The sequence below is a fragment of the Dermochelys coriacea genome, chromosome 22 (assembly GCF_009764565.3).
Source record: "Dermochelys coriacea isolate rDerCor1 chromosome 22, rDerCor1.pri.v4, whole genome shotgun sequence".
Classification (NCBI taxonomy): Eukaryota; Metazoa; Chordata; order Testudines; family Dermochelyidae; genus Dermochelys; species Dermochelys coriacea.
Genome location: NC_050089.1, coordinates 9893531 through 9903563, shown reverse-complemented (window position 1 = coordinate 9903563; position 10033 = coordinate 9893531). Strand labels below are relative to the sequence as shown.

The 10033-nt window shown below is 42.4% G+C and overlaps 1 long non-coding RNA gene across 1 annotated transcript; it reads left to right on the top strand.

Moving 5' to 3' along the window:
• Positions 1-9049, top strand: LOC119846749. Its single transcript, XR_006276591.1, has 4 exons — positions 1-37; positions 305-306; positions 6006-6126; positions 8126-9049. It is a non-coding gene; the product is annotated as an uncharacterized LOC119846749 (long non-coding RNA).
• Positions 9050-10033: the final 984 nt, after the last annotated feature.

Sequence of the window (10033 nt, the reverse complement as noted above, 5' to 3'; positions counted from 1 at the left end):
GATGGAGAGAAAGGATGCATGCTACTGCTAGTTCCAGGTGAGGCTAAGTCAAAGTCCTGGCAGAAACCAGGGTACCCATGGAGGTCCTGCAGAGTTTGGAGTTGCTGGGTACAGTGCAGACTGGGGAACCTGAAGGCAGCAGAGATGCCCAGACAGTGGCAATGAGAACAATGGTGGGAAGCAATCCAGGGGAATTAGATAATGAACTGGCATTTTGAGTCAGTGTGCTTTGGCTGCCCCCTTGATGATTCAGTGGCATGTGGAAAGGGAGGGCCTGGGCTGCCACCACCCCCTGTTTTGTGAGTGGTGTCCCCCTTCCCTGACTGAGGCTCCTAGGCCCTATAACCCTGCTGATGGAGCAGGTCCATTGACTGACCACTTGGCCCTACTGTCTTGCTAACAGAGGCAAGTATATTGACTTTCTCTAGAGATATAAACATGGGCTACTTATGCCCTGCTCCTACATCCTAAGGGGGATGGGGTCCCCCAACCTTGTCACAGCTCCTTTGAAAATACCAGATAAAGCAGTGGCTCTTAAACTTTTGTACTGGTGACCCCATTTACGCTGCAGGACTTTGAGTGTGACCCTTTATAAATGCTGGTTAATCTATTTAACACAATTATAAATGCTGGAGGCAAAATGGGATTTGGGGTGGAGGCTGACTGTTTGACTCTCTGGGGGTCCTAACCCCCTGAGATAGAGCCTTTTACTCTTTGTCCACTTAATGACTTGTAACTTCCTCTTCCATATGCATTATCTCTGAATGAAGTCCCCTTGCTGACCCCAGACCCACCAATCAATACTTTTTTAAAAAAATCCATCCAGTCTCAGCAGGGCTGCTGGGGATTCAGCAAGTGGCACTCTTCCCTGTCAGTCAAAGCTGAAGACTGAAGCAATATTCTAGGGTGGCCTTAGCATAAATAATAGGCTGCTGGAGGTGCAGTCTTTTGCATGAGGTAAATTCAAGGTCCTCCTAACCACCTTCTCTCCATTAGAGATCCCATGGCTAGAGAAACTGTCTCATTGTTTCCTTGTATTCCCCCATGTCTGTCTCCTCCTGTTGTCTCTTCTCTGATACTTGGAGTATACAATTTTGGGGACAGGAAATCTTTATTTTTTGTACAGTGGGGTCCTGGGCTCAAAACTGAGGCTCCTAAATGCTGCTGCAATTCAAATTATAAATAAAACAATGAGAGAACTAGACTGGAACTTGGGAGACCTGGGTTCCATTCCCAGCGCTGCCACTAGTTTGCAGGATGACCTTAGGCAAATCAGTTCCTTGCCCTGTCAGTTTTCCATCTCTAATATATGCTAAATGATAGAGAGCTCCTTTGTAAAGCTCTTTGAGATCTATGAATGATAGAACTTAAATATTCTTATTACTACATTCCAGGTTGATTCATTTCACTCTGCCTAATTAAATTCCCCCCAGCAGGTGGAAATGGATACAGTATCACTCACATACTAGTGAACCATTGTGTAGTGCGTTGCATTTTAAGCAGCTGCCACAATCCATCCCCAGAAATGACTCTCTGTGGTAGTGAAGGGGTGATAGGTAATCCCTATCTGTCTAGTTTAGTACAATGCTTTGGGGTGAAAGATGCTTTATAAATTTAAGATCTTGATAAGATATTACTTGAGCTAGCCTCATTGCAACTTGAAAGAAAACGCAAACAAATGTGTCATAAAAGCAAAACACAACCCAAAAAAAATATTGCATTGACATTCATCAGAAATGTTGACGCAATGAGTTACTTTTTGGCCTATGACAGATGAGGGAGGGACAGGATCAGAGCTTTATGTAAGCCTATCTTCCCCACAGGTAGTCTTTTTGGTGTCTGTGCCAGTAATGCTATCCCAAATACCCTGCACCCTTTATTGCCTACACCAACCTCATCCCTCTAGATCTCTTGCAGTATGTCTATACTGCAATTAATCACACCATGACTGGCTTGTGAAAGGTGAATTGGGTTCACAGAACTTGGGGTAAGGAGCTGTTTAATTGCAGTGTAGATGTTCATGCTCAGGATGAAGCTTAAGCTCTGGCATCCCATGATGGGAGAGGGTCCCAGAGCTCAGGTGAACCAAGTCAGCTGACACAGCAAGCAGTAGGTGTTTAACTGCATTGAGACTTGCCCTTCACTTTGCAAACTCTGCTCGCTGTCTAGAAATAAAAGGTAAGCGAGTGGAGGATGACTAGTTTAGAGAATTTGCAAAGTGTGAGAAGGGAAAGAGAAGTCAGAGAAGGGAGAAGACAGTAGGGAGAAGGGACACTGGCCTGGAGAAAAGCAGGGAAAGAAGATTACAACTAACAAGTAAGAAGGGGATGAATAGGTGATGGGAAGAGACAGAGCAGGATAAGCACCAGAGATCGTGGCTCCCCCCAAAAGTAAAAACCACTGCTGGAGGTGCTCATAGGGAGCTGGACCCAAGCCCAGAAGAGAATCCCAAACCAATGTAATCCTTCTCCCCCTCCACCTCAAAGGAGTCCTTCAGAACTGAATGAAGCCTGACATATCTCCACTGGGGAGCAGCAGAGAACAGTGCAAAAGCTTTAGCATCACTACAGACCAGGGTGTGTACTGGGATTGCTTTCAATCCAAGTATACACAGAGCAGCAGGGATACAGATCAGTGTTAGAGGGGGACATGTCTCTGGTCTCAAGGATGCTTGAGAATCTAGCAGTTCCAGTAAGTTTTTTAGAAAGGGTTAAACTGCTGAAGTGTGTATTCCCTGGTGGTATAATTGGTCAGAAAACTAGACTTTTTCCTGGGGATTTTTTCCCTTCAACTTCAAAACTTTTTATTTAACTCTCCCAAAATTGTAGATTTTTTTAATTCCCCATTTTCTTCCCCCCTCCACTGGATAAAGAAGGAATAAGATAAATAATGGTGGTGGGAGGAGTCAACCATTTTTTTCATTCCTCACCTTGCTTAATGAAAATGAAGTGTCCCCCCCTGCCTTCCAGCTTATGCCATTGCAAAGTGGTGAAAATTGGAAGGAAATAAAAAATTTCAATATTTAACCTAAATGTTTCATATTGACTTTTTTTGCAAAACAATTTTTCCTAATTTTTTCCTTTTAAGTGTATTCGTTGCAATTGGTTTTTTAGCAGGCTTACCCATTATTAGAGGGGAGCATCTTGAGAATCTAGCAGCATGGTAAGGGAGTAGGTGGGAGGGAGCAGCACTCTGGAATTCTGGGATAGAGAGGAAGGACAGTCCAGTCATTAGGGTGTTACCTATGATTTGGGTAACCTGTGTTCAAGTCTCTGTTATCACAGATGGCCATCAGGCAAGTCACTGACTGTATGTCTACATCCCAAGTAAGCTTGGGGTTCAAAGCTAATGGGAGTTTTGAATAAAGACTGGTTGCAGCACTGGGCATTAGTTAGTGCCCAATCCTGGAAGGTGCCGTATGCCCTCAACTCCCATTGACTTCACTGGGAGTGCAAGGTGCACAGCCCTTTAGGATAAAATCCCCTAGGCAGCAGGGGTAAGAGGAAAAACATTAATGAACAGAGGGATGCAGAAGGGTCAGGTGGTGCTAGACTTGTCCGGAAGGGAATGCTTGAGAAATTAACACTTGTCGTCTTTTGCATGGTATTATGTAATAAGCCTTAGAGGACAAGAGGGGTGTTAAAATGCTTATTCCCCTCTTAACAAGGTAACTGTGCCCTTGGCACCAGGCAGGACTCCTTCACCACTTGGCAAGGAAGTGTTTGGCCACATAAAAGCACATTATAATCACATCCGCATACTGATCTCTGGCCTGGTTCTTCCTTATGAGAGTTTGGTTCATATGGATTATGTAAGAGTGTGGTTATGAAATCAGGAACTGCCCCATAGCATCCTGGGTCCTGGATCCATGGAGCTGGTCTCCCCATGCAGAGTATTTCCACTCTTGGACAGCTGAGGAAGAAACCCAGCCATGCACCCCTGCTTCCATCCAATGGGGGCTCTTTTTTTGCACTGCACCATTTCTTGAGTGCTCCCTGACCTCTTTTAAAACTTTATTTACACAGCATGGCTCAGTTTAAAACCTTCCAGTTTTTGGCCCATAGCTGACACTGGCCTCTGCCCACTCCTGTCCCTTCTATCTGCATTCCCCCTTCCCCTCCCCAGAGCCTTTGTCTTTGAATCCCCCACCTCACTTTCCCTTCCCATCACTCACTCCCCACTCATTGCATTACTCCACCCAACACCTGCCCCTTCCACCCCTGCACTGTAACTAGCCTGCACAGAGCACCATTTGCACCTTTACTGCTTTTAAACATTATTTCTCTTGCCCTTTCAATTGCCCCTTTTCTTACTGTGCCCCATTGCTGCCTCTGACAGGCACTTGGATGTTTGTCTCCAGCATGGTATATGCACAAAGCATGTTACACTGTGTGCAGAGGATGCTACATAAAAATAGATTCCTTGCATACAGTCACAAAAGACAGTGAGTCATTACTTTGAGAAGTGGCAGACAATATAAAACATTGGCAAGCCTCATGTTGCTTAATTATAGCCAAAGTGATTTATTAATGGCTGATATCAACTACAGGGGCTCTTTGTGTCCCTGCTTGAAGTCATTCAGTTAAAACAAATTTAAAATGTCTATGGGGCTGGACAAGGTAGAAAGCGGGGGAAACGGTCTCATGGCAGATTAGTGGAACATCAGCACTGCCACCTCCCCAAAAGAAAACAGGAGGGAGTATGAGGTGGCTCAGGGAACTGGTAATAGATTGTAGTCACCTGTGAGAAGGTGAACAGTATCTAGGTCACCAATTTGGGGCAGGGATTAACTAAAAGCTATTACCCTCTGGGGGCCTGTGTGAAGGAAATTGGAGGGGAGCTGTGTATCTCATCAATATCACATACTGATCATTGATTTTAGCACTAATAGACTTTTTTTGGCAGTGTCAGCAGAGATGCTATGGACTGAATAGGGATGGAAAGTGGATCTTTGCCCCCTCAGTCCCAGAAGTAGACCCTCCAAGATGAAGGTTAAGGTACACTGGTAGGACAATTAGGGGAAATCTTTCCCCTGCTAAACAGATGTTGTGCAGAAACAGAACTTCAAGCCTATATTTCCAGCAGATCATTCTTGCTGGTGGCTCTTATTTAGGGTATGTGTATGTTGCAATCAGTGTGATTTGCAGCTCATGTAGACATATGTGCCAGCTGTAATCTAGGTAGCTCACTAAAAATAGCATTGAAGATGCATTGTCTTGTACATCAGTGCAGAGTAGATAAGTGAATATGTACCTGGGGGACCAGGTGGGCTTGTACAGGCCACACAGGCCCACACTGCTGCATCTTCACTGATATTTTTAGCAGTCTAGCTAAATTAAAGCTAATGAGTGTGCCTACCAAAGCTCCCATCACACCCCTAACTGCAGTGTAGACAAAGCCTTAGAGTATATTTGGTCTCAATCAGATTTGGGGGGAGGTGGCAGGAGTTTGATCTGCAGGCAGTTTCATTACATTTGTTTGTAATTTGTGGCCTGAATTTGGTTTGCCTTTTATTTCTGTTTTTATACAAACAACTATTAAAACTGATTACTTAAGGGCAGTGACTATCTTATTCTTCTGTGTACAGCACCTAGCACAATGGCCTATAAGAGCTCTTAGATGCTATGGTAATATAAGTAGTAAATTTACTGAATTTAGGGAATTGAGTTGTACTATTAGTTATATCCTGGTAAAGCAATAACATTCTATTAGACGTGCTGTATGTGTATTTGCTACAGACCTATATCTTTCTATACAAATATGTACATAGTTAGATAATACCCACATGATCATAAATACCTAGTAAAAATGAGGCGAGAGGTCAAATCTGTGACCTTATTAAACCTGATGAATTACCATTCCAATGGCACAAGGTGTGACTGTCAACTCCCACCAGTTTAAGAGTTAATATCCAATTATTCATGCAGTCAGAATGCTCAGATTATATGCATGCACTTCATATAGCAAGAGGAAAATCAATCATTGACTAAAATCACTTTTGACAGTTTAAAGAACAAGCATGATGAAGACTTGAAAACACTTCAAACATTAGAGACCTGAGGCACAGCTGTCAAATTATTCCTGCTAGTACCAAGAATGAGGCTGGAGAAGGGAGCACTTAGCTAAGTAGAGCTAGTTGGATTTTTCCAATTTAATTTCCCTGTGGAAAATTTCAATGAAAAACACATTTCATTTCAACTTTTTAAAAAAATAAAATCCCCCACTAAATCAAATTTTTTTACAAGACAAACTTTCATTTAGTCAATCCTATTTTTCCATCAAACAGTTTTGATAGAAATTTTCAACCAGCCCTATTACATGTGCTCCACTTGAAAGATCAGGGTTATACCCATGTCTCCTTGTACATGACTATTCTCAGTCCACACCCTATCCCTTTCCCACCAGGCTGTTAAGAGCAAGGGAAGGGGTGTTCTGTGGGAATTTTGATGGCCTGGTATTCAGGACAACACCCCCAGCTCTTACTATACTCTTGCCACCTCCTACATCTGTTCTGATATACACCCCAAAGGACTTACAGCACTAAGATACACTCAGGAAACCTGATGATTATATTTTAAGAGCAGTGTATTCTATTAATAGCCTTCTCCCTGCATGCCATAGATGGCAATCGCCCTGCTCCAGTCTGAGAACAGGGCTCTGATGCATAAGAACAGCTCTAATGGGTCAGGCCCAAGGTCCATCCAGCCCAGTATCCTGTTGGCTGACAGTGGCCAATGCCAGGTGCCCCAGAGGGAGTGAACCTAACAGGTAAAGATCTAGTGATCTGTCTCCTGCCATCCATCTCCACCCTCTGACAAACAGAGGCTAGGGCCACCATTCCTTACCCATCCTGGCTAATAACCATTAATAGACTTAACCTCCATGCATTTATCCAGTTCTTTTAAACCCTCTTGTACTGATATCAAAAGAGAAGCATCTTTCACAGAAATGAAGAGTCTCCAACATAAGGTGGAATTAAACTAACAGCATGTTTTGAGGCAAAATCAGTGGGATTTCACACCTCCACAGGAAAAATGTGAAATTTAATTCCACTTATGTGGAGATTCACCATTTCTGGCAATAGCTAGCTTTCCCCATCCCCTCAAAATGAGACCCTTCTGGCAGCAGAAACAGGTTTGCATTTTTTACCTGTGGAATCAGTTCATTAGTTTTACTTGCAATTGGAATTTTTTCTTACAAATTCCTAATAAAATCCAAACCGCAACAGCATGCAATAGGAGTACTGTGGTTTTGGGCCATTACTGTAGTTTAATGTGTAGTGTTTTGAATATATAGATAAACTACTGTCACCTTTTATTTATAAGATTAGTAATTTGCATTTGAGGAACTCAAAGTGCCTTACAACTATTTAGGGTGACATTTAGGCACTCGTATGCAACTCCCCATCGTTTCAATGGGAAATGAATACACTTATCTGAGGGTAGAATTTGGCCTTAATTATGTCTTGTAACACCCTTTCCCCCACCTCCAACAGGATACTCATTTTAGAGGGGAAAACTGAAGTTTGGAGAAACATCAATTTGCCCATGGTCACAGGATAACTGGCCGAAATGGGAGCGCCACCTCACAAACCTGTTTCCTGTCTAACTTTGGTTATGCCACCTCCATCTTGCCAATGAACCCCATGAAATCACTGTAATGACAGCATGCTGGTTTCTTTAGCAATGTCATTCACTGTCCTCCTTCCACACAACCTATCTCAGAGCAAAACCTTCTAATCTCATTCAACTGAAAAGCGTACTGATCTTTTTCTCCATCTTGCCAAGCTTTTGAAACGCTTGTGAATTCCTTTCATATGGCTTAATAGCCATAGTTGTAATGATTAGGCCTACAAATTTACCCTAATTGTGAGCTTAGCTGTAAAAAGTAAGTTCCTAGGATGTCACAATAACCTACAACAAATTGATGGGAAAAGGTATGAAAAGGGAGACAGACTGAATTAGTCCAAACAGAAAGGCCTCTTGATATAACTTGAGGCCTACATTAAGGTCATGCTTAGTAAGGAAAAGTGGAACCAGAAATCAGTGAACCCAACTGGTGTCAAACTAGGCCTAACTGGTAGACAAAACCAGAAGATCTGTTTGACCCATCACACTCTTTTTAGGGTCCATGAAGGAAGCTTAGGGAGGAAAAATAGGCTACTGGAGCAAGCTTCACCATCTCCTAGGCCCCAAGCCTGTCATCTTCATCCTGAGAGAAGTCCTGATCAGACTGGAGAGAAGGACCCAGATGACATTGCTGCCTCTACTGACTCCAGCTGAATCCCAACCACAATCTGGGATGAAACAGGATTGGACTTCAATAGCAGCAGCTCCATGTCATCTCAGCAACTTTTCCCCAGGACAGTTTTTACTGTCTTGGATATCATCAACCAGACTGTCAAGCAAGGCTTTTTCCTTCTAAAATTTCTCTTCAGCTAAAGGAAAAGGGAACAAGGGATATTAAAATGCAAGCTCTATTTATTTGACATTTCAAATGTTTTAACTGTTTTCCCTTTTCTTTATCTTTATTAAACAGTTTGGGTTTTTTATGGTTTGCTGTGGTACTAAGCAGGCTGATGTCTCTGTATGCAAAACCCAGACCTCCTTTAACACTGTTTAATGTTGGACAGTGAGTGAATTGTGCCAATATCTTTTAGCCCATATATTTCATCTAAACTAATACAACAGCTGTCCAGGTTTAGGTTAAGGATCCAGGTCATTGTTTCAGGTGACAATGAGTGGATGACAGATATATCCTAGTGTGATATTGTAGGACACTGGTTGAAAATGTGTGACCCATTCATATACAGAGCATCTCACTTCTGCACACAACCAAGAAGCACTTTAGTGCAGTAAAATACCATGTACCTTTGTCTAGGATAATAGCAGTATCCTCTTAAGCTAAATAAATTCCTAAACAATTGCAGGGTGCATACATAACACAGGGTGAACCTTTCTTGCCTCCTAAGAGGAGAAGGAAACAATGTGTATCTGCATCTATCCTGTCTTGCAACACTAGTTGACCACAGTCCACCTGTGGCTAGCAATGTTGGTGCACTCATTCACCTACTGTAAGCCTCCTGGTTAAAGTTTGGTAAATAGAACTGGTGACCTCACAACTTTAGTTTACCCATCTCAGATCTTTTTCCTACTATGACCTTTATAGATTTTTTTAAATTGTTTATTTGATGCCTTTTTAGTGACCTATGTTACATAAAGGTAACAGTTGTTTTTTCTGTAGCTCGTTGCTGTTTGTATTGCAGTAACACTTAAGGGCCCTAGGCACTGTACAAACACAGAACAAAAAGAGGGACCCTTCCCCAAAAGCTTGCAATTCATAATACAAGGCAAGAGTGAATTAAATGTCAAGGGTCTAGCTGAGAAGGACCCTTGAGTGGTTGAAATCCACTAACACCTGGATGACATTTTAGTGGCCTATAGTGAAAGTCCAAGGGCATTTGCCCTGGATTGAGCAGCACATGAATGTTTACAATGTTTCAAAAATCTAGCTTTGGGGGAAGATAAAAATTCATTGATCCATCACCATTTTAAGCAATAGCAGTAGTTATCCTTAATTTTTTTTTCAAAATGGCAGTAACATTAACATTTTAAAAAGGTGAAAGACTCTGATTCTTCCTACCCCATTGTAGAAGCCTTTATTGAACTGATCAAAACGTTGACAAACTAAATATCCCTCCTACCCCATTTCTTGATAAAGTTTACTACTCCTGGACTCAATGCTCTAACCACCAAATTCTGCCCTCAAATATTAGTGTTTGCTACAGCCATGCACATCAATACACACCCCCCACTTGCCATCAGCATTCCAAGAGCAGAAACAGGCTCTTAAGGAAGGTCTAATATAGACAAATAGTTTCATCTGCAGATGGATTTTTGCATGTGTGGTTCTAGTCTCAGGGCTAAATGAATGGTTTTGAAGTTTGGAGTCTGCTGATTACATCTACCTAATGGGTACAACATGGGCAGCTGCAAAGCAAGCTTACTCTCATTACACTACCAATGCACCTCAA